We start from the raw sequence: 23095 nt of genomic DNA, 5'->3' as shown, positions 1-23095 counted from the left end.
ATTCAAGCAGGAAAGGCAGAGGATCCATAGTTGACTGACGGGCCTATGACCAGGCCACTTGGTGAGAAGATGGTTTTATTACTGTGGAAACTCCTTGCTTGGGCTGGCTTGGCCGTTGGTGCACAACCCAAAAGGATGCAACAGTCTTGAGGTTCAGGTGCACAGAGTCTGACTGAGCTCTCAGAGACACCTGGCTCATTCTCATGTGCAGAATGACAATAGGCGGGCTTGGGCAAGCAGTGTATGATGTGCGCCTCTTCCCACAACGAATGATCCCAAACCTCAAGGAGTGACAGCCAGGCCTCACAGGAAGTGTCTGCTTTCCAGGAACACAGGCCCCTGTGAGAGGTGAGAGGAAGAAGGAGCAGTGTACGAGAGATAGGGGGCTGCAGGGAGGAGAGCAGCTGAGAAGTGAGGGGGCATTCCATAGAGCACATCCTTGCATACTGAGTAAGCACTGAGCCTAGGCAAGTGCGTAGCCAGTAGGTTCAGGAAGAGAGATCTGTCATTGGAGGCAGGAAGACAAAACCAGTTTGCTTAGGTACATGGGGAGTGTCTGGAGTGACTTGTGGATAATGGACATGATTTTGCATTCAATTATCTCTATAACCAAGGTCCCATGGATTTACCTGAGGACAGCACTGTTTCATTATTACTTCTAAGGCCATACATGAGTCGAGTGGCGTGGTTCTGTCCCTTTGGATCCGATGAGTGTCTTCTCACACTTGAGACTTTTTAAATTGTAAGTTTACGGTATTACTTTTGCACGAGTCTGCAAGTCACACACCACCTCCCCAATCTACCCATTTCACAGTGCTACGTTTCCTTCCCCTTTATCTGTAAAGTGTATAAAGTCTACGCTAGTCGGCCCTTTTGTTTTGTTGCTTTAATGTATCTCTTTAGTGACTGGCTCCTACTATAGAGTTGTGAGTCTTTTTGTCCCAGGTCACAAGCTGTTTTCCCTTTAGGCCATCTATAATGTATATCTTTAAGGTGTTTCAGTTCTTTGTATCTTTTAAGAATGGGGTTAGTAAGTAATTGCTGTGTGTAAGTGCTCTGTGAGCATGAGTGGGCCAGCCTGTGATGCTTCTACCTGCCACTATATCAGCCCCCCCCCCACCTGTGGATGACATTTGTGTTGTCTCCTCTGCTTTTATTCAGTTTGCTACAGTTCCTGCAGGTCACTTACCCCATCTAGCATGCATCTGTTTGTGTTGATCCCCTATATCTGCTGAACCCTAAATGCCTTATCATGAACTTCACTAGCATAAAGGGGGGCTCAGAGTCACTTGACGTCCCGCTGTATAGTTCTGGGACAATCTGAGTTGGAATTTTAATCATGCCCTAATCTAGGATCAATTAGTGAAGATTGTGGCAATCATATCTTTTTTGGAGCAACCTAGGCCTATCTGTTTCCGCCAGCTTGGTTAATGTTATGTATTTCCAAGGGGCACCTTCCTGCACAAAACCAATCCAGAGAGGTGTTTGTCCTCTTTCTATGCGTGCTACAGAATGAGCACACATAGAAAGTGGAAAAACAACGAGAATTAAAGATATTTGTCCTTGTTTTGCCTCTCCTGGGGAGACCACCGCCATTCCAAAGTCAGGCACAACGGAGGCCAGGCAGGAAGGAGCCTTCAAGGAGACACAAAAAACACACGCATGTCTGGTTTCATCTGTTCAGTACAAGAAATGTTATCAACACAGCTGCATACTACCGCTGAGGGACGCTGAGGCTGAGGAGCACGGAGGCATGGACCGCTGTATCAGAACCCTGATGTCCTGACTGTATGACATCATACTGCTAACCTAGAAAATTGCTGGCCAAAGCACACTGCTCTGTACAAACACTTACAGGAATCAATAAAAACTGTGAGTAACACTTACTGACTTGCCAAGTTGGCAAGATGAATCCTACAGGAATGAGAGCAAAAATCAGGAAGCATCTTCGGCTGGTACCATTTTTTAGGTGCTGGAAAGGGTGTGTGGCCTATGTTAGACACCAGTAGGAAGTTACCTATTTTAGTGTTGGATAAAAAAAAATTCATAGAGCAGGCAATAGGTGTGTGTATTAAAATGTAGACCTCACAATGTAATGACTGAGACGAGTAAGACAGGCAAGTAGGTAATGTGTAGTTCTCCACATGGTATTTGCACATTTAAAAGAAGAGGACAGCCAAACTGTCCTGGAGTATCAAGGTTGTAGCTTCATCAGATCCCTTCGGTCTTCGCTCCTGCCTGAAAGACCAGTAACACCTTCAAAGTTATCCAGGAGCACCAGTGAGGTCATCCACGGATGTTGCATCTTCACCAGATCCCTTCGGCCTTCACTCCTGCCTGGAAGACCAGTAACACCTTCAAAGTTATCCAGGAGCAGCAGCTAGGTCATCCGAGGATGTTGTATCTTCACCGGATCCCTTCGGTCTTCGCTCCTGCATGAAAGACCAGTACCACCTTCAAACTTATCCAGGAGCACGAGCGAGGTCATCCGAGGATGTTGCATCTTCACCGGATCCCTTCAGTCTTCGCTCCTGCATGAAAGACCAGTAACACTTTCAAAGTTATCCAGGAGCACCAGCGAAGTGACCCGAGGATGTTGCATCTTCACCGTATCCCTTCGGTCTTCACTCCTGCCTGGAAGACCAGTAACACCTTCAAAGTTATCCAGGAGCACGAGCGAGGTCATCCGAGGATGTTGCATCTTCACCGGATCCCTTCAGTCTTCGCTCCTGCATGAAAGACCAGTAACACTTTCAAAGTTTTCCAGGAGCACCAGCGAAGTGACCTGAGGATGTTGCATCTTCACCGTATCCCTTCGGTCTTCACTCCTGCCTGGAAGACCAGTAACACCTTCAAAGTTATCCAGGAGCACGAGCGAGGTCATCCGAGGATGTTGCATCTTCACCGGATCCCTTCAGTCTTCGCTCCTGCATGAAAGACCAGTAACACTTTCAAAGTTATCCAGGAGCACGAGCGAGGTCATCCGAGGATGTTGCATCTTCACCGGATCCCTTCAGTCTTCGCTCCTGCATGAAAGACCAGTAACACTTTCAAAGTTATCCAGGAGCACCAGCGAAGTGACCCGAGGATGTTGCATCTTCACCGTATCCCTTCGGTCTTCACTCCTGCCTGGAAGACCAGTAACACCTTCAAAGTTATCCAGGAGCACGAGCGAGGTCATCCGAGGATGTTGCATCTTCACCGGATCCCTTCAGTCTTCCCTCCTGCATGAAAGACCAGTAACACTTTCAAAGTTATCCAGGAGCACCAGCGAAGTGACCCGAGGATGTTGCATCTTCACCGTATCCCTTCGGTCTTCACTCCTGCCTGGAAGATCAGTAACACCTTCAAAGTTATCCAGGAGCACGAGCGAGGTCATCCGAGGATGTTGCGTCTTCACCGGATCCCTTCAGTCTTCGCTCCTGCATGAAAGACCAGTAACACTTTCAAAGTTATCCAGGAGCACCAGCGAAGTGACCCGAGGATGTTGCATCTTCACCGTATCCCTTCGGTCTTCACTCCTGCCTGGAAGACCAGTAACACCTTCAAAGTTATCCAGGAGCACGAGCGAGGTCATCCGAGGATGTTGCATCTTCACCGGATCCCTTCAGTCTTCGCTCCTGCATGAAAGACCAGTAACACTTTCAAAGTTATCCAGGAGCACCAGCGAAGTGACCCGAGGATGTTGCATCTTCACCGTATCCCTTCGGTCTTCACTCCTGCCTGGAAGACCAGTAACACCTTCAAAGTTATCCAGGAGCAGCAGCGAAGTAATCCGAGGATGTTAAGTCCTTTTCAGACGTCTTCACCTCAATCTCACATATGGAGAAGCCTAAGCGCAATGCTCACAACTAAAATTGAGGGAAGATTTTTACCTCCAGACTGACCTCTACTGCTGTTCATGGCCCATTCCTGACCAACTCAGCCCCAGAGATTTTAGCCACTAAAAGCTCCCCTGAAGACCATTTTCAGGTCATTCTTCCAGCATCGATAAACCTGGATTAAAGGACATGAGATCAGCTATTGGACTGTTTTGGCATAGTTTAGTTTTGCTCTATGTTGGTAAGGGTTGTGTCTCTTAAAACAGTAGAATCAACTTGGTGAGTTTCTTTATGTGACATTTGATTCTTAGTGCCTCATTAACACTGAAGTGGTGCAGCGCTGCGTCATTTCAGAAACGTAGGGATGCGCGGTATTTACTACAATTCGACACCCCCCTGTGTTCTCCCTAGCACTGGTGCTAAAATTAGCTGCCTAGCCTAGCACCATAGTGCATGGGTGCCTGCGTTGCAGGGAATGATTGTTTATGTGCAGAATCCACAGCTAGGCCCATTGCAAAAAAAAAGTCTGTTTTCAGTGGAAAAATGGGATGTGTCCCTGTTGCGTTTTGGGCAGTCTCCTGTCGCGGGCGCTAGGCCTACCCACACAAGTGAGGTACCATTTTTATCAGGAGACTTGGGGGAATACAGAGCAGCTGAACAAGTGTTATTAGCGATTGTCTGTCCCTGCATTTGCACCTTCCAAATGTAAGACAGTTTATAAGAAACAAGTCATTTTGAGAAATGCCGTCTAATGCGCATACTAGTACAAGTACCCCCTAAATTCAGAGATGCGCAGATGACCACTCCTAAACTCCATACGTGTGCCCATCTCAAACATACATAGGTTTCCTTGAAACCTATTTTTCACTCTTTATATTTTACTAAGTGAGTTGCTGTATGCCCGGTACACAATCAAAAACCATTGCAAGGTGCTGCTCCTTTATTGGCTCTGGGTACCTCTCGTTGGTGACCCTACAACCCCTACATATCCCCACAACCAGAAGGGTTCAGCAGACATAACGGTATATTGCTTTAAAAAATCTGCCATAGATGGAAAGATTTACAGATGAAAACATAGACCGAAATAGCTGTTTTTTTTCAACTCAATTTCAATATTTTAACTGTTACTTTCTATAGGAAAACCTTGAAGGATCTACACAAATAACCCTTACTGAATTCAAAAGTTTGTCTACATTTCGGAAATGTATAGCTGTCAGCGATAAACCATTGGTTTCACACCCATTTTTACCACTCACTAGAAGGAGGTTGAAAGCACAAAAAATAGGAAAAATGGGCCATGTCCCAGTAAAATGCCAAAACTGTGTTGAAACATTTGGTGTTCTGATTCTAGTCTGCCTGTTCCTGAAAGCTGGGAAGATGGTAATTGTAGCACTGCAAACCCTTTGTTGATGCCATTTCCATCACTGGTGGTACCACACTGGGAGCCAAGTGACCGTCATTGGTGGTACCACACTGGGAGCCAAGGGATCATTACTGGTGGTAACACATTGGGAGCCAAGGGACCATCATTGGTGGTAACACACTGGGAGCCAAGGGACAGTCACTGATGATAAACGCTGGGAGCCAAGGGATCATCATTGGTGGTGCCACACTGTGGTCAAGGGATCATCAATGGTGGTAGCACACTAGAAGACAAATGACCCAGTCTCCCTGGTGGTAACACACTGAGAGCCAAGTGACCGTCGCTGCTGGGAGAGATGGGACTCTGGGAGAGATGGGACCATCATTGGCGGTACCATACTGACAGCCAAGAGACCATGATTGGTGGAATTACAGTGAGAGCCAACGTACCATCACTAGTGGTAACACACGGGGAGCCAAGGGACCATCACTGGTGGTAACACACTGAGAGCCAAGGGACCATCAGTGGTAGCAACACACTGAGAGCCCAAGGGACCATCACTGGTAGTAACACGCTGAGGGCCAAAGGACCATTGCTGGTGGTAACAGACTGAGAGCCAAGGGACCATCATTGGTGGTACTACTTTGAGAGCCAAGGGATCATCACTGGTGCTAACACACTGGGAACCAAGTGACTGTTATTGGTAGTCACACACTGACAGCCAAGGGACCATCACTGGTGGCAGCATACTGAGAGCCAAGGGACTATCAACGGTTATAACACGCTGGGACCCAAGGCACAATCTCTAGGGACGGCAGACTGAGAGCCAAGGGACCATCACTGATGGTAGCACACTCTGAGACAACGGACTATCATTGGTGGTAGCAGAGTGGGAGCCAAGGGACCATCACTGGGGGTACCACACTGGTAGCCAAGGGACCATCACTGGTGGTAACACACTGGGACTCAAGGGACCATCCCTTGTGGTAACATGCTTGGACCCATGGAACCATCATTGGTGGTAGCACACTGAGAGACAAGGAACTCAGTTGGAGGTACCAGACTGAGGTCAAGGGATAATCAATGGCAGTAGAACACTGGGAGACAAGGGACCAACAATGGTGGTAACACACTAGAATTGAGGGGACTATCCCTGGAGGTAAGACACTGGGAGACAAGAGAGACAGTCTCCATGATGCTAACATACTGAGAGGCAAGAGATCGTTTCTGGCGGTACCTCACTGGGAGCCAAGGGATCCTCAATGGTAGTACCTCACTGGGAGACAAGGGATCATTACTGGTGGTACCACACTGAAATGCAAGGGTCGATCACTGGTGTTACTAAAATAGGAGCCAAGGGACTATCAATGGTGGTACCACACTGGAAGCCAAGGGTCCATCACTGATGGTAACACACTGGGAGTAAAGGGACAGTCACTGGTGGTAACACATCAAGAGCCAAGGGACCATCATTGGCGGTAGCACACAGACAGCTAAGGGACCATCACTGGTGGTAACACACTGAGAGTAAAAGGACAGTCACTGGTGGTAACACATCAAGAGCCAAGGGACCATCACTGGCGGTAGCACACAGACAGCTAAGGGACCATCACTGGTGGTAGCACACTGGGAGCCAAGGGACCATCACTGGCGGTACCACACTACGAGCCCCGAGAGTGGATTCCACCTTCTGCTGGTGCCCACATCTATGGAAGACTGGTTGCTTCGGAAGGCTCGAGGTGGGGCGCACACTGCCCCCTCCTGGATGTCTCCAGGCAGTGCTCTAAATCTGGAATGGCTGCCTGCCATGCTCACTTTATACAGGCTAACAGGACCCTGGCCTGAGCTGCTTAAGTGGCATGCCCAGTGGCTGCCAAGCCACCATTTACAAGGTTTGTTTTATGAAGGAATGAAAGAAGGGGGTGCAACTCCTATACAAGCTGAGGCAGAGAAGAGGGCCTTGGTCCTATTAAACAGCCTTATTAGGAACAGATCTGTATGAATTCCTTCCAGGCCTGGTTTTTTGTTTCCTTAGAAAGTGACGTATGCTGGTGGTATATTTTGCTCTTTCAATGTCTGTCCAGACTCCTTTTCTGTGCCATACTGTCCTGCAGATGCCCTTGCCATAGCCAGGCCTCAGTGCACAAGGACTTACCTGTGTCTGGGTCAGGTGTAACATGCTGTTAGTTCCCTGCTCTTGGTTGTGCTGCAGCCTGACTAATGCAGGCTGGGATTAGGGTGGGCGTTGTTGATTAAAGATACCCACCTGGTTCCCTTTCAGGGCAGTAATGCGTTCTGGGGTGGCCCCTGGTGCAGACAGACCTCTGCCCCACCAGAGGGACCAAGGCCTTCATAGATCTGTGAGGTGGCCAGTTTGGGCAGTTGATCAATGATACCGGAAGGAATTTCAAGGTGTTTCACCATATATTTCTGGAGTCATATTGTGTTACACTGCAGCCTGTCGTACACCTGTAGGAGAAACCTTTGTTACACAGATCAGCAGTCCAGCGTCCTGTGCACAACCGCGGACTCGCACACAGCCGTAAACCTTCTATTCAGAACTTTGGGGCATATGTCCAAGAAGATTGCGCCACGGTTGCGTCACAATTTTTTACGCTCCCACAGTGCATTCAGTACTCCATATTTACAAGGCAACGCATTTATGCCAAGGCACCATTTTTGGAGGCCTGTGTCAGAAAATACCTGTGGTGTAACCGGCTGTAATGTACGCAGGGTATTCGTTCCTTTGTAAAATCTCACTTACAACTGCCGCAGTGGTATTTACAGGTTTGGCAATGTGTGACGCATTTTTTTTATGTGTCGTGCAGAGCCTGGAATGCATCAAAACTCCTACCCTTTGCTAACCGAGGCGTAGGAAGTGACGCATTGGCTGTAGAGTAGGAATGTTCACCAGCTGAACTCACGTAACACACTGCAGTAAGTGAGGAAATCAGGTCCTTTCAGCTGGTAGTAGCTCTACATATGTAACAACCATGTCGTAGGACCCCATCACCGACCTGGGACCATGGCACTTATGGTATTATCATCCACTACAGCAATTCAATGTGGCGCTGTGTACTCCATGTAAGGGACAGGCCACGATTGTCACATTTTCATATAGGAATGGGTACCCAAGCCCAGCCAATCGTACTACAAATCACCGAAGGTAAGTACACACATGAGGTAGGTAACACAGGAATTGTCTCTTTACATAACAACATATACTGATATCCACTCACATTCAAGTGTCACTCAATAAGTCACACATAATTATGAATCTTTGTACATATAAGTAGACGATGCCCACTGTAATAAGACAGATAGCAGTACTTCGTACTTGGATGCTTTACATCCAGGACCGATGGAATAAAGTCCAACATGAGTTTTTCACCATTTCACACTCTATGACACTAGTCCCCACACATTAGGGCTACTTGCGTCAGTCAGTACTGACGCATCACCTCTGTTTTCTGATGCATTGCTATAGTTGCGTCTGTCGTAAGGCCAGCTTCAGCAATGCGCCACTTTTGGGGCAAATGCATTGCAGCATCCTTCCCACAGATGCATCAGCATTTCCGACGCACCTTGGAAGCTTGCAAGATGATGCTCCATACCATAAATAATGTGCTAAGCAATAAAGCCATAGTTATTGTTTGTGAAGAATAAACATTACATTATCCACTTTGTACCATATACGAAAGGGGACCAACATACCAAATTTGAACACTTTCCCCTCCCCCCGTGCTTGGCTCATCATAGTGGTAGTAACAGTAGGGTATACATATTCCTCAGTGACTGGATGAAGATTTCAGAGCATGTTATGCAATGGTTCAATGCCCCTATATGCTCATTTCAGCGGTGTCGCCCCCTTCTTCCTGAAGTCCCCTAGTTCGTGTTTCTTTGGGGACCCTGTTGTGTTGTTATGTATGTAATTATTTGAAATACTAGTTGTTATTTGAAATGTGTTGTTGTATTGTGCGCGTGTCTGCATCGCGTGTCTCCGTTCGGATTCGAGAATGGACTTTCGGTAGTTGGAGAGAGATCGGAGAGGTGGTTGAAGAGGAGACACAGAGACACGCAGCGCAGTGGATGCGGCAAGCCTTATTATTCATTAATACTTAATAGATATCCTATACTAAATATAAGGACTCCGACTTTACAGACCCCCGTCTGGCTACCGGGAACATCTGCGGCGGTAGCATGTGGGTCATCTGCTCGGTCATGTATCATGGCTGCCCATGCCAGCAGATCATCTGCTAGTTTATCGTCTCATCTGACTCTTGTCATATGAGCCTCCTCAGCCCCAGCCCATTCCGTCGTGTCCGTAACCAATCTATTGTCAAAGGGGATGAGTCCCAGAATAAATGAGCTGAATATATTTGACCTATAGTTGAGGTGAAATGGTACAAAATAGAGCCGGGTCAACTGCATGCTTGAAACATGGGCGATTGATAATTCCCCAGAACCAGGTACAGCGGCACATCCTGCTGGCACAAAGAAAGTCGTCCCATGCCTCATTTCACAAAGCTTGTATTCGCTCATTTAATACCTTTCTATACAAAGAACGACAGGAGGCAACCCTCAGACTACCCGAGGCACAGTCCGAGGGCTTCGAACAACAGACGATGCGCCTTAGAACAGGTAGCATCAGACCATTTAGGTGAGTTTGGAGCCCTAGGACTGCATTATGAAGCCAAAAGGAGCTTAAATTGGTCACAAATGATGGCGAATGAACTCAGAATATCCACATCAGAAGAGTCGCTACTCAGGCACGAATTGAACTCTGAAAAACAACCTTTGAACAAATTTAAAAGTAAGGTGCCCAGAATCACATTCTTCCACTTAAGGCGCTGGGACTAAGAACTAGGTACAACCCCCTCCAGAATACAATGCTCAGAGGGAACAGCCCCCAGTTCCCAACAAAACAAATGCTGTGAGGGGATTGAGATCACTCAAGGGGCACTGGACCACCTCAAAATTCAACAACAAGCGAACCATTGGAAAAGAAATAAAAATGTATTCAATAACACGTGCTGCGCCTCTCCCAGTAAAGCTGGGTTTGGGGTCGATTAGTGAGGTACAGGTAGAGACTCCGGGCTGGATTTAGAGCCTCATTATGAGGCTGGCGATCCTTTGACCGCCAGCCGCGCAGTAACGGTCGGACTGTGGCGGTCCGACCGCCACGTTACAACCCTGGCGGGTGAACCTGCCAGGGGACCACCGTCTCCACCGGGAACGTGGTTCCCGACAGCTAGACGGCGGATGCAGTTGCACTCAGCCACGGCGGCGTTGAACTCAGCGCCACCGTGTTGATTACAATGTGCTTTCCACCACCCTTTCCATGGAGGGGACCCCCCCATGAACAGGCTGGCAGAAAGCCAGTGACAAGGGTCACAGGGGGGCCACTGCACTGTCCATGCCCATGGCATGGGCAGTGCAGAGGCCCCCCTGCCCAGCACAATTGGAATGCGCACTGTCCGCTTTGCAGACTGTGCTCATTCCGATGGTGCTGGTGTGTTACGGTATTGGCCTTGGCTCTCCTAAGGGATCCAAGACCAATATCGTAGCACTGTTTCCGCTGGTCAGCCCGCCGGGAACGCATAATACAATGTTCCCGATTGTCAGCCCGACAAATTTGGCAGTCGTCTTCTCTGACCGCCAAACTCATAAGGCCCCAAGATCTCAGTGGATGGAATACTCCGTCACAAACTTGGCGGATATCCCATCTGCTGTTTTACGATCTCCATAGGCTATAATAGGGACGGGATATCAGTCACATCTGTGACGGAGTAACTCCTCCACCGAGATCAAAATCAGGCCTGAGGTTATATGCAACCAATAGTAAATTCATAAAATTACCCTCGGACTAGTGTAAAAAAAAGGACGATCTCCTAAGAGGGATCACCACCTACTCAATTTTGCAACAAACAAACTTGGGAACAGGAATGCAAATTGAAATTTCCAGCTAAGATAATGAAGCTTTTTTCTAGCATGGGTTTTGGTAAACGAAGCAAAAAGCTTTTTAAAACCTGACCTTCAGCTTGACTACCTGTCTTCAAAAATGAATTATAAAAAGGTATCCGAAAAATTCAGGGAAGGTTGGGAAATGTCAACCACGATGCAGCTATATTAGGAGAACTAGTAAGCAAAAAAGGGCCGGATGTACAAAGCCATCAAGCATTTCTTAACAGTCTGAATCGCTATTTCGGGACATTAAGAAATGCTAAATGAGCTTTTCAGATGTACAAAGCCCTTTAGGGAATCGCAAATTGAGATTTCTACCCAGTAGACATTGCCATTTGCGATCCCTATTCAGATGTACAAAGCATTTCCTAAATGCAAATTGGGGATTTAGGAAATGCAATTACCATTGACTCCAAGTTGATGGTATCCATGTGCAATTTTCAAAAAGCCCCCAAAGATATTTTGGGGGGCATATGCATATGCGTGCTCTACATATGCACCACTATTTTTGGGGTGAATCACAGGGGACATTTTGCCCATAGCCATCCTTGGTTTTTCATTCCAAAATAGCAATTTCCTATTGGGAAATCGCTATTTTGGAAATGCAAAACCGACCCACTGTAACAAATGGCATGGAATTTCTTAATTGTGATTTCCTGATAGCAATTTCCACTCCGTAGGAATCACTATTAGGAAATCGGTATTTGATACATATCATTTTGCATTTCCTAAACAGCGATTTCTATGGAGTTGCTATTTAGGAAATGCAAGATTGCATCTACGTACATCTGGCCTTAACACTTTAATAAAGGGCAAACACACCAGGATGAGAAGTCACCCCCGCTTTTTCCCTCCCGTGCGGAGAGGGAGTTGCAGGTACAAAATGTGAGGTATACCCAACCAGGTGAAAGTTGTTATTGATATCCCACATTTCCTGTATACAAATTATTTTAAATCTATGCAGCAAGGAAAAAATCTCTGCATTACCACTTTTGTTATAAAGACCAGCAACATTTCAACTCAAAAAGGGAAGAATACTTGGGAGACTCAACCACCCATCAGTAACGGTCTTGCAAGTATGAGAACTCTCCGGGGGGTGAGATCGGTGGTTTATAAAAATAACCTAAAGGAAGAAGGCAAATCCCCACAATTGGCGTAGATCTGGCTGCAAATTGTGACAACAAAGAGCCAGCTTAGTCGGGATTGCCAAACTTGACTACACACAGTCCCCTTGGAAGGGTTTGGTTTGGGGCCCTCCTTGCCGTAATAATAGACTTGTACAAAGATATGTGAAACCCCAAGCGTGTATTTAACCAGTCAACCACCTTGTTATTCAGGCACACCTAGGCTCTGATTTAGATGTCGGCAGATGGGTTACTCGTCACAACAGTGACGGATATCCCGTCTACCGAAAGATAAATTCTGTTAGTTCCTATGGGATTTATATTTCTGCAGACGCGCTATCTGTCAACGTTGTGACGGAGTAACCCGTCCATCAATCACTCAGAATTTATAAAGTGCACTACTCACCCGTAGGGGTCTCAAGGTTCGGGGGGTCGTTCCTCTGTGCTTCAGTCGAGAGCCAGGTCTTAAAGTCCTTCCTGAATTGAGGTAATGATGGTGACTGCCCGAGGTGCAGGGGCCGGGTGTTCCAGATGTTTGCCGCAAGGTAGGCGAAGGGACTTCCTCCAGCCGAGGTCTTACGTATGTGGGGTACAGTGGCTAGTGCCTGTTGAGCTTAGAGGTCTGGCGGGGGAGTCGATGTTGATGCAGTGGTTGACGTAGGTGGGTCCTAGGTCGCCCATGAATTCCTTAATAAGGCCCTTAGTCTTCTGTGCTGTTAGGGCCCAATGATGGGGCATTGGCCATACCGATGACGTAAGGGGAAGCAGCGGGAGGTAAGCTTAAACTATTATGCACCAGATCAGATGGTCGAAAAGACGACAAATCCTTATTAAAGGCGGAAAACCAGAGCCCCACCCTGATGTAAATAAATCTGCGGTGGCCTGCGATGAACAAGACTGAACAGGATTGAAAGGGATAGAGCTTTTATCGTACATAGACCTTGGCTGTTGCGATGTTGGATGTTGGGCATGGAACAGGGCAACATGGGGCTCCCTCTGTGGGGGCCAACTATTTGTGTAGTCCTCTCCCTACTACCTAGCACATTCACATTCTCTCCATCAATAACGCTAACCGGAGCGACTCCCAGAGCCATTACACTGGCCTGTGGGGTTCCTAAAGTTTCCTCAAACTTAACAATGGCATCCTCGATCTTAGAGAGTCTAGCTTTTCAAGAAGAAAGAGGGGAAACAACTAGGGTTTCAAGTTTTTCAAAGCTCACCAACAATGAGTCCTTCCAAAAGTCTTTTCATAAGTTCATTGCCTTAGCATCAGGATTTGCCACTGCCACTGAGTGGTTCATTGTCTGGGTATTAGGACCAGGTTCCACCTCAACTGCAGATTTCTTCTGCAATAGCCCCACTGCTGAGGTCAAACACGTCATGATGTTTTGGCCGTTAAGCGGACGTTTTCCATCCCCCGGGGACAGTTTAATTTACGTATACCCATGATGAAGATAAGAAGATGAAAACAAGAAATCTCAGGCCAAGGAGCCAAGAGAGGAGACCCGGTCCCGTCTCAGGGGGTCGGGGACAGGTGCGTATGGGCCCGCTCTTGGGCTGGTCTTCGCTCTGGCACGTCCCATGCTGAGGGGTTTCAAAAGTGCTTTTATAACGGTGGCGTGGCGTGCTGCAGGCCCCTCCTCTTAGCAGGTGAAGTGTGTGCTGGGGGACAAAGTCCTACCCCAGCGCTGGCACAAATACAAAGATTCCTTGCAGATTTCGGTCACAGAAGCACAGATGCTAACAAGGTCATGGCTCTGTCTTCCACAACTGCCCAACAGGTATTGACTCGGCTTCATCCTCTGGCCCAACTTCCCAAGGAGTAAACTAAGGGGCATATTTAGGAGAGGTTTGCGCCCCCAAAGCGTCACATTTTGTGACACAGCGGCAGTGCAAATTTTTCACACATATCTGTGAGGCCGCGCAAGGCCACTTTGTGTGGCTTTGAATGTTCTCCTAGATATGGAGTAGGAAAACGCAGCACGAATCGCTGCGTTGCCTTACTCTGCGCCAGGGAGGCGGTCCATGGGCACTGCAGTGGGTTTTCCCATGCAACACCCATGGGTTTTGATGCATCCCTAGATTTACAAGGGCATGTAAACCTGGGGATGCGTGAAAACCTTACGCCTCCCCAGGGGAGGCACAACGAGGAGAAATATCTTCCTTTCTCCTTGTTTTGCCTCTTTCTACAAAGAGGAATTTCGACTCCATGGATTGTTTTTGTGTAGGGAGGTGGCCCCTTCCTGCACGAACACAATTTTAGCCCATGACACAAGCACACTTGGTCCATGGTGCAAGGGCGCGTGTTTTGGCGCTAAGCTGCAGAAGTGGCACCAGCACAGTGGGCAAAGTATAGGAAGGCACCACATGCCACAAATGACTTACTGGGCTGCCCTGCACCAAATCCCCATAAATCTGTGCCTAAGTGGGCACACTGTATAGGCTTTCCTTTACAATGTCACCTGTAATCTCTGACACATAACCTTCATGCAAGCCTGGAGCCAAAGTTGGGTCATTATCTTCTTGCGTTCCCCGATGGGTATTCTAGCAGGCAGGGGCTCTGCTTTCCTCGACTTGTTTACATGCCACATGGTCACGTGATGTGCTTTGTCCGTGCCACTGACGTGCTGCAGCGGCTTAAATCATAGAAGCGTTGGGGACACCAATCAACAGTTGGCTCAGGTCAGCCCACCATGCTTGGACTGGGGTGGCCTCCTGTTTCTCCTGGATGTGACGCTCCTGGGTCTTCACCTTTCTCTGGAACAGAAAGTCCACCACATGTTCCACCCATCAGAGCCCAGCTCACCTTCCTGGCACCTCCCCCAGAACCATCAACAGACCACCAAGTTTAGTTCAGTTTTTCTTCTCAGGTGGTCTCCTTTCCGCAGGATGCCCCCCACCAATGCGCCGTGACTCTTGATTCTATCTCGTCATTGTCAGGGGCCCCCCCCCCCAGCATTACTATACTTGGGCTTGGCCTGAATGATCCATCTCCCTGCCCTCTCTCCCCTGCTTTGTAGTTTCAACTTCTCTCCCTTCTTTTTCCTCTCGTCCTTTTTCCTTTCTTTTCTTCTCTCCATATGTAGCTTAGTTTCTCACTCCTACACATCTTTCGTCTTCCTTTCTTATATTTTAGTAACGTTTGGTAATGGTGCATGTTTTGCAAACAGATTTGTATCTTACTATGGATTTATGCTGGACTTACGTGCCATTGAATTTGCTGATATTTATTTTTGGTTCTTAATTTATGTCAATAAAATAACCGACACACAAAAAACAGACCACCAAGTTACTTTTTTTATTTTCATGTGTATCTAAGAAGAGTAATGCCACTTTTCAAGCAGATGTGTTTCCTTTACAAGCGTTAGATGACTTCCTGCTTCAACCTAGGGCCTGAGATTGACAGACGGGTTACTCCGTCACAAACGTGACGCATATCCCGTCAGGCGTATTACGATCTCCATAGGCTATAATGGAATCGTAATACGGCGGACAGGATATCCGTTGCACTTTTGTGACAGAGTAACGCCTCCGCCGAGTTCTAAATCAGGCCCTTAGACTTCAGGTCTAAACTTCGACTTCAGGACCAAAGTTAGACTTCAGGTCTAAACTCGGACTTCAGGTCTAAAGTTAGACTTCAGGTGTAAAGTTGGACTTCAGGTCTAAACTTACTCAGACTTCAGGTTTAATACATTTGTATTCCTGGCACTTTCTCTATTGGTAAGAAAAACTACTTAACATCCCAGCAAACGTCATCTTTGACCTCAGTGCCCCTAAGACGGACAGACGTACAACCATGAAAACACTTGAAACTCCCCCTCTTACACCTGGAATTCACTGCAATATCGTCTTTAGAAAACTGTTCATTTTTGCTGGCGCCAACTCCTTCCCCACTCCACGGGGCCCTTGTTTACTTCCTTGAGAATGAGGTCTCTCCACTTCTTGCCAAAATGTCAGGGCTGTGGTTAGTCGGCCTCTCTCAGATCAGACCTTCTTCCGGTCCAAGGCCTCCATTAGGCTGTTTCATTACCTCCCCGATTTACGACTTGTTTAGCCAATTCCCGGCCTCTGTCCTCGCCCCCTTCGATTCAGCCCAAAAAGTTTCAGGCTTCTTTGATCTCAGAAAACAAAGCTGCCACGTGACCACTTAAGGGGGGGAGGGGCGAATTACTAACGCAGGAGATATCAGGACCAATTAATATCCCATTAAAACTCTCTAGAAGCGTCCAAGTTTCTAACCGTCTGCAGGAACAATGGCTTAAAATTAAAGAAAAATCCGTGTGCGTTAGGAGAACATACTGAGGGGGCGTTTATTCTGTTTGGTTGGGGCCACAAACTTTCAGGTGCTTTGTTTAAATCTAGGTGAAAGTGTGCAGAAGTGTTTGCCCCAGTGGTATGTCCAGGGAGCTGCCTGCGCCCCAGCTTGTCTGTGGGACACACACGAGGCCATGTGGGGTCCTGTGACAGGTGCATCCCTCCATCTGGACCACACACACCCACCTCCCTGGACGAGGGAAGGAGCGTGCCAAGCCTGGGCCACCCACATGGAGTGCCCAAGTCCCGCAGTTGGCATAGATGACAAACTCATTGGTAACCAAGGTCTTACCCAGTACTTAATTTGTAAAAAGATAAGCGCCAAGGCCCTTGTCGGGAGTCCACTGCAGTGTGTCCACCAATCTCCCCTGACTGCGCTGCCAATGAAAGTACCAACACAAATACCATGGCACTGACGCAAGTGGCACAATCTATACTTTAAATATACATTTAAAATGACTAACGTGTGCCGCACACGCCATTCTTATAGCTTTGGGTGGCAGGTATGAGTGTTTCTGTTATATATATTTAATTATCAAACAACTGTTGTTGTGTTCCTCTCAAAATTACACAAACAGCGCCACCATGTGACAGGCTGTTATAAGAGCCAGTGCTGAGAATAAACTGAGGTGGTAAGCACCGGAAACCACCTGCTCAAATTAAGCACTGGTACCCTGTGGTTTGGAAACCGAAGCCTGGGACGGTGTCCAGTAACAGCCTGGTTAGCAGTACCAGCAGCATGAACGGCAAATGAATTACCTGCCTACCAGGTGCTAACAGTGAACAGCAAAGAAACGATGTGCCAGCTTCCAGTGGGTGTCTACGCACCTGAGTATACCCGGGTCATCAAGAACAGATGCCAGCTCCAGATGCCAGCTCCTGAGGCTCTTCTGCAGGCTACCACACATGGGCATGAATACTCAAGCTACATCAGAAACTGCCAGGGTCATCAGAATCGTGCCAGGAAAAATCATCCCACATCAGAATCATGCCAGGGTCAAGCCCAGCCACACTGGAGCTATTCACAAAAGTAATTTACACTTGTGAGTAATTTACATGTGTAATTTAGTCTTAAACTTTTGATTAACATCACTACTATTGCCTAGTCAAAAAACCTGAGTGGAAAGTGTGGACTTACACGTCTCAATCTGCTGTAAAACAGGATGGAGCCAAATTTCTGAGTGTAAGTTACTACCGCCTTCCCAAGAAAATAATAAATAAAATCCCACTTAAATAAAATAAAATTATTGAAAATAGTTTAAAATATAAATAAATAGAATTTAATCTAAAATAAAAATATTTATTATTTAATTGTGAAATATTTTAATAATCTTTTTCAAATGTACACATTAATATAACATTACTTTTTATTAAAATATATCTAATTAATTAATTCTATGCATCACATTGATAATTAGTAATGCACAATAAAAGAAAGTATTTTTTTTACTTTAGGTGGGAATTTATCTTTTCATCTCAAGTTCAAAAAATAATTTCAATTTAAAATGTTTAAATCATTATAGATTGAATTCAAAATTAAGTTGATAGTGTTCTAGCATTTTTCTTTTGTGTAACATTTAAAATAAATATGTACCATTCATTTACAATAATATTTACGATATTTTACTAACGTATTATACATTTTCAAGTTCCCCTGAGTGTGGAGAAGTCTACCTATGGTAAAGTAAAGGGGAAAGTTAAAAGGTTTATTTCACTAAAAAATAGAATAAATATTTTTAAGCTAAAGTTTCATGTTAACAAAAGACAGAAAATGCTCCAAACACACAACATCCGGGCCCCACACAGATGGGCGAAGGACCCAGTTGCAGGGGGCTAATAGAACAATTTAAAAACAGAGAAAAGGCTGTTAGACCACCCTCCTAGCAGGCAACAGGAAATGACCTCTGGTGCCACAAAAATGATAATGCTGCAATCACTAGCAGCCTTCTTCAGCCCGGTGAGCTGCTGGTGCTCATGCACAACAACAAAAAGTGCACATGGTGTGGCTATCTAGCACACAGAGCCCTGCTCTGGATCTCAAACTGTGTCACAGAAGTGTTTCAGCACACATGCATTAAAAAAGCTGCAGGTTGCTATGGTGATTTAGAGTAGGGGAGGATGCTCTCCAGAGGCATGCGGGTACCGTTCTCCATCCCAGCAGAGACAAACATAGTCTTGAAAGGTTCCAGCCCTACTGGAGGCCCAACTATCCCCAAATGCCTAAATGGGAGTCTAGCAGCCCAGAAAGGCTACTGCCACGGTGAGCGCCAGCGAGCGCAAGGCCGTAAATGGCATCCTCAGAATAAAGAGACCCAGAGGACCGCGAGGTCCACCCAGCTGCCCATAACCACCTCTTATTTAGATGCTGAAAAACATATGAGTAATTACAACTCCCCACTGAGATGCAGGAGCTGAAAGTCACATTCACAATCCGCCATTCCCAACTGCAGGTCAGCCATCTCTCAAGTTACAGCGACAGGATACAACCTGTGGAAGGCTACCTGAGGTTTGCTGAGACCGAAACATCGCAACGCCTGCTCAACAAGACCGGGTGGGAAGGAAAGTAGTGAGGGTAGCAGGGATACCCTGATCTTAACTGCTCCTTATTGAACATTGCCACCTCCTCTCCTCAGTCTGAAATCACAGACGTGACATTTGCCACAACTAAGGGCTTGATTTAGATCTTGGCGGACAAGTTACTCCGTCACAACTCTTTACGGATATCCCATCTGCCGAAATATAAATCCCATAGGTTATAATGGGATGTATATTTCGGCGTCCGGGACATCCGTCACCGTTGTGATGGAGTAACTCGTCCGCTAAGATGTAAATCACGGCCTAAATCTGTAGGATTTCACATCTTATACTTTGGGAAACACTGACAGATCACTGCTGACGGTGGCCTGATTTACAGTCTTGGGGAAGAGGTTACTGCGTTACAAACGTGACAAATATCCCATCTGCCAAATTACGATGTCCATAGGATGTAATGGGCTTGTACTACAGCGGGCAGGATATCCGTCACAACTGTGACGAGTAAACCCCTCAGCCAAACTCTAAATCAGGCCCTTCTCTGTTATATGTCAAACAACTCCTCTGCTGCTTAGACAACATCATTCTAGGTCATTGTAGCCTGACAGGGGGCGAACAAGTCCCGACCTCAATAAATCTTTCATCTTTCTTGGATAACCACGCCCTTATGCAACACTCCAAAATCCCCACCTATGCAAACGTGGCGTCCTATCTCGTATCACACCAAAAAAGGATGCGTAAACGTTTGTACTCCCCAAACAGTAGATCAGTCTGAGTATGTCTAGGCGTGTTTCATGCCATCACACTCATCTCATGTTCCCAAGACCCAAATCCAAGGGAGTTAGTATGACCTGGGAAACTGTGAAACACTGTCCTATCGGGGTTTGAGGAGCCAATCGACACTCCTTTAGACGCCCAAACAAAAACAACCGCTGGAAATATCCCACAAATGGATCTCTGCACACCAGACATGCACCCTGCTGAAATATGTTGAAATTGAAACTGACTTGCATGGTATGTAAGGTGGTTCTTCTAAACATGGAGGAACCAAGCAAAGGAGAATAAATAACTGGTTCTCATCTGACCCTAAAGGAAGAAACAATGTTTGTGTGTGGGTGAGAGAAGGCAGATAAGCTATCCTACCACCTCCAATAAAGTCTCTGCAAAGTCTAAAAGAATATCCTCAAACCAAAGGCAGCATTGTTTAAATCTCTGATCAACACAGCAAAAAAAGACAGACAACTCTTAGAGCTATTTGAGAAAGAGGCACCCCAAGTAAAATATACCACATTCTGAGGTGTGAAGAATTTCATACACGCTTTCAACACCCTAATGATCTGATGACCCTTCTTATATGATCTGGGGAACCCACCCGAGCTGCCATGGTCAGATTTCTAACACCCGGTGCAAGGACTTCCTTCAGTGAGCCAATATGAATTAGAAATCCATTGGATTGCAACCCATACACAACCCACTGAGCAATGCTCTCCAGGAAGCTTTTTCTGGTAACGATCAGGCTTATAAGATGAGTTCAGGGTCACAGTGGAACTCTGCACTCTGTTTCGTAAATGAATAACACATGAAAAATAGCATTTAAAAAATGAGACATGCATTTTAAAATGTTTATTTCAAAATCTTAACCTACGGAATAAAATATAAATGGTAACCACACAGAATGGAACTAAGCTAGTCATGATCAGTGAAATCAGCCATTACATGTCCTCCATCATTATTGAGTTCTTAGCCTCCTAAGAACCTTCTAGGCTGATGAAGCAGTAAATAGCAAGCCTGTATTTGAGTTTCTCAAGATGGATCGATCGCACAGCATACCTGTGTTTTAGTTTAAGCCTGGGCGGAACGCGCAGAGTTTCACTCCGCGGAATTCTGCAGTTACATGAAAACTCCACAAGAGTCTGCAGAGTTCTGCGGGGAGGCCGAATTCGGGCACGTCATGCTGCTCGTGCTGATTTTTAATGCCGGGAGCAAGTTCCGTGCTGTGAATTCAGCGTGAACAGCACCACACGACGCACCAGATTTTCTACTCGAGCGGCAGATTTCTCAATGCGAACGGTCTTGACCTGCCGCAACTGCCCACATTGAGAAATCTTGCTGGGAGGTGTTCTAGCACCTGAAATTCACTCTACAGGACACAAATTCTTGCTCACACTCACCAAGTTAACGTTGTCGAGCGACGCATAAGAAAAAACTCCCCACGCAGTGGTTGGTGGAGTTTTGCCGGAATTCCGCACTCCAAGTGGAGCACAGAGTAGGCAAAACTCTGCCGGCGGAGTGGAATTTTTCACCCACCCCTAAATAGCAACAGGCTGAACACCACTTCTCGCTGTCCCTGAAGTTGCTTCTGACAGAGGCAGTGTCGTGCTGCGAGTCAGCGTGATGTGATAGTTATAATTCAAAGATCCTCTCTGACTATGGTTAGATTGCTGAGTTTTTTTTTGTATCTGATCGCTGATTTTATCTCATCTCATCTAGAAAAACAAATCAGCCCCTGCCGTGCCCCCACTTGTTTCACTAAAATCAGCAGTAATCCAAATACCCTAAAAATGGGGCTAATTACATTGTTCCTCAAAACACTCTAACAAAGACTTGAACTATGCAGAACATTTTCTCCCCATTGCACAGGTTGCTATGCATGGTTATACCACAGAAAAACTGCCTTGCTGCGCAGTTGATAGATTTCTAAATAATTGCATACTTAAGGAGCAACAATTCAGGCCCAGGTTTGTGAGGATCTCGTGAGCACACACAGCGGCGCCCAATGCTGTTTTGTGTGAGGAGAGGGAGCAGGAATGGGGCCGCGTCTGCAGAGGTACGGCGCCACCCTGCTCTCTCCCTAGCGCTACGCACACAAGCGCCATAGCGCTGCGAGCGCCTTTGCACCATAGCGCTGAGGGTTTGTGTGTAAGTCTAGCATAGGTTTTGTACTTAAAGGGTACTTTCCCAGTACGGAATACTACGGTTACACTAACTTTAAAACCTTTCCCACTTCGGATGTGTGCAAAGTGGGAAAAGTTAGGAGAAATAAAAGCATAGTCGTTTTAACGCCGGCTTCAAAGCGGCGTTAGTTTGTGCCGTAATCCCTGTCTACCGTCGATAGTAGATACCGTTTTGTGTCAGTAATGATGGGTGGTTGCTCAGAGTCGCCTACGTACCACCCATGGAACGCCCCCTTGACGCAGAGTAACGCAAAGCAGAGCTTAACAATGGGTTTCATTACTTTTTCCTAAAAATCAATGCAAATAACAATCGGCATTGGTTTCTAAATCTTGAAAAGGATTTTTGCGTCGGCTCTGCGTTATAAAGGTTACACAAACACAACGCAAAACTTTCATAAATCTGGCCTGGGTTCGAAGGAGGGCACAGTACAGAAACCATCACACTGAACCAAAAAGTGTCATATTCTGTATATTTTGTAGCAATGAAAACTGCCTCCCAATATTCCTGGATCTGTCATCAGCATTTGACATGGACCAGGACACCCTGATTTAAACCCAGGAAGAACGGATGGGTGTGAAAGGATTGCTCTCCTCCTGAAATTAAAGATCCTTCTCAAGCAAAATGGCACCGGATCACTGAGTCCACAGGGTTCAGATTGACACCTTCCCGTTTGATCTTTACATTGAAACTCTACGGGCCTCACAAGGGATCAAGCAGACGACACGTAGGTTTACATCAAATTAATCAATTAAATAATCTGACTTTCAAGATAGTCAAACCTCTCCTGACACCTGAGACCTGATGGCTTTAACACTGAGCTCTTCGTCCCTGAAACCTGGCCTCACCTTCCTCTCAGATCAACCTCCTCCTCCTCTAAGATCACCCTCCTCCTCCTCTAAGATCACCCTCCTCCTCCTCTAAGATCAACCTCCTCTTCCTCTAAGATCAACCTCCTCTTCCTCTAAGATCACCCTCCTCCTCCTCTAAGATCAACCTCCTCCTCCTCTAAGATCACCCTCCTC

The sequence above is a fragment of the Pleurodeles waltl genome, chromosome 1_1 (assembly GCF_031143425.1).
Source record: "Pleurodeles waltl isolate 20211129_DDA chromosome 1_1, aPleWal1.hap1.20221129, whole genome shotgun sequence".
Taxonomy (NCBI): Eukaryota; Metazoa; Chordata; class Amphibia; order Caudata; family Salamandridae; genus Pleurodeles; species Pleurodeles waltl.
This window is presented reverse-complemented; position numbering follows the sequence as displayed.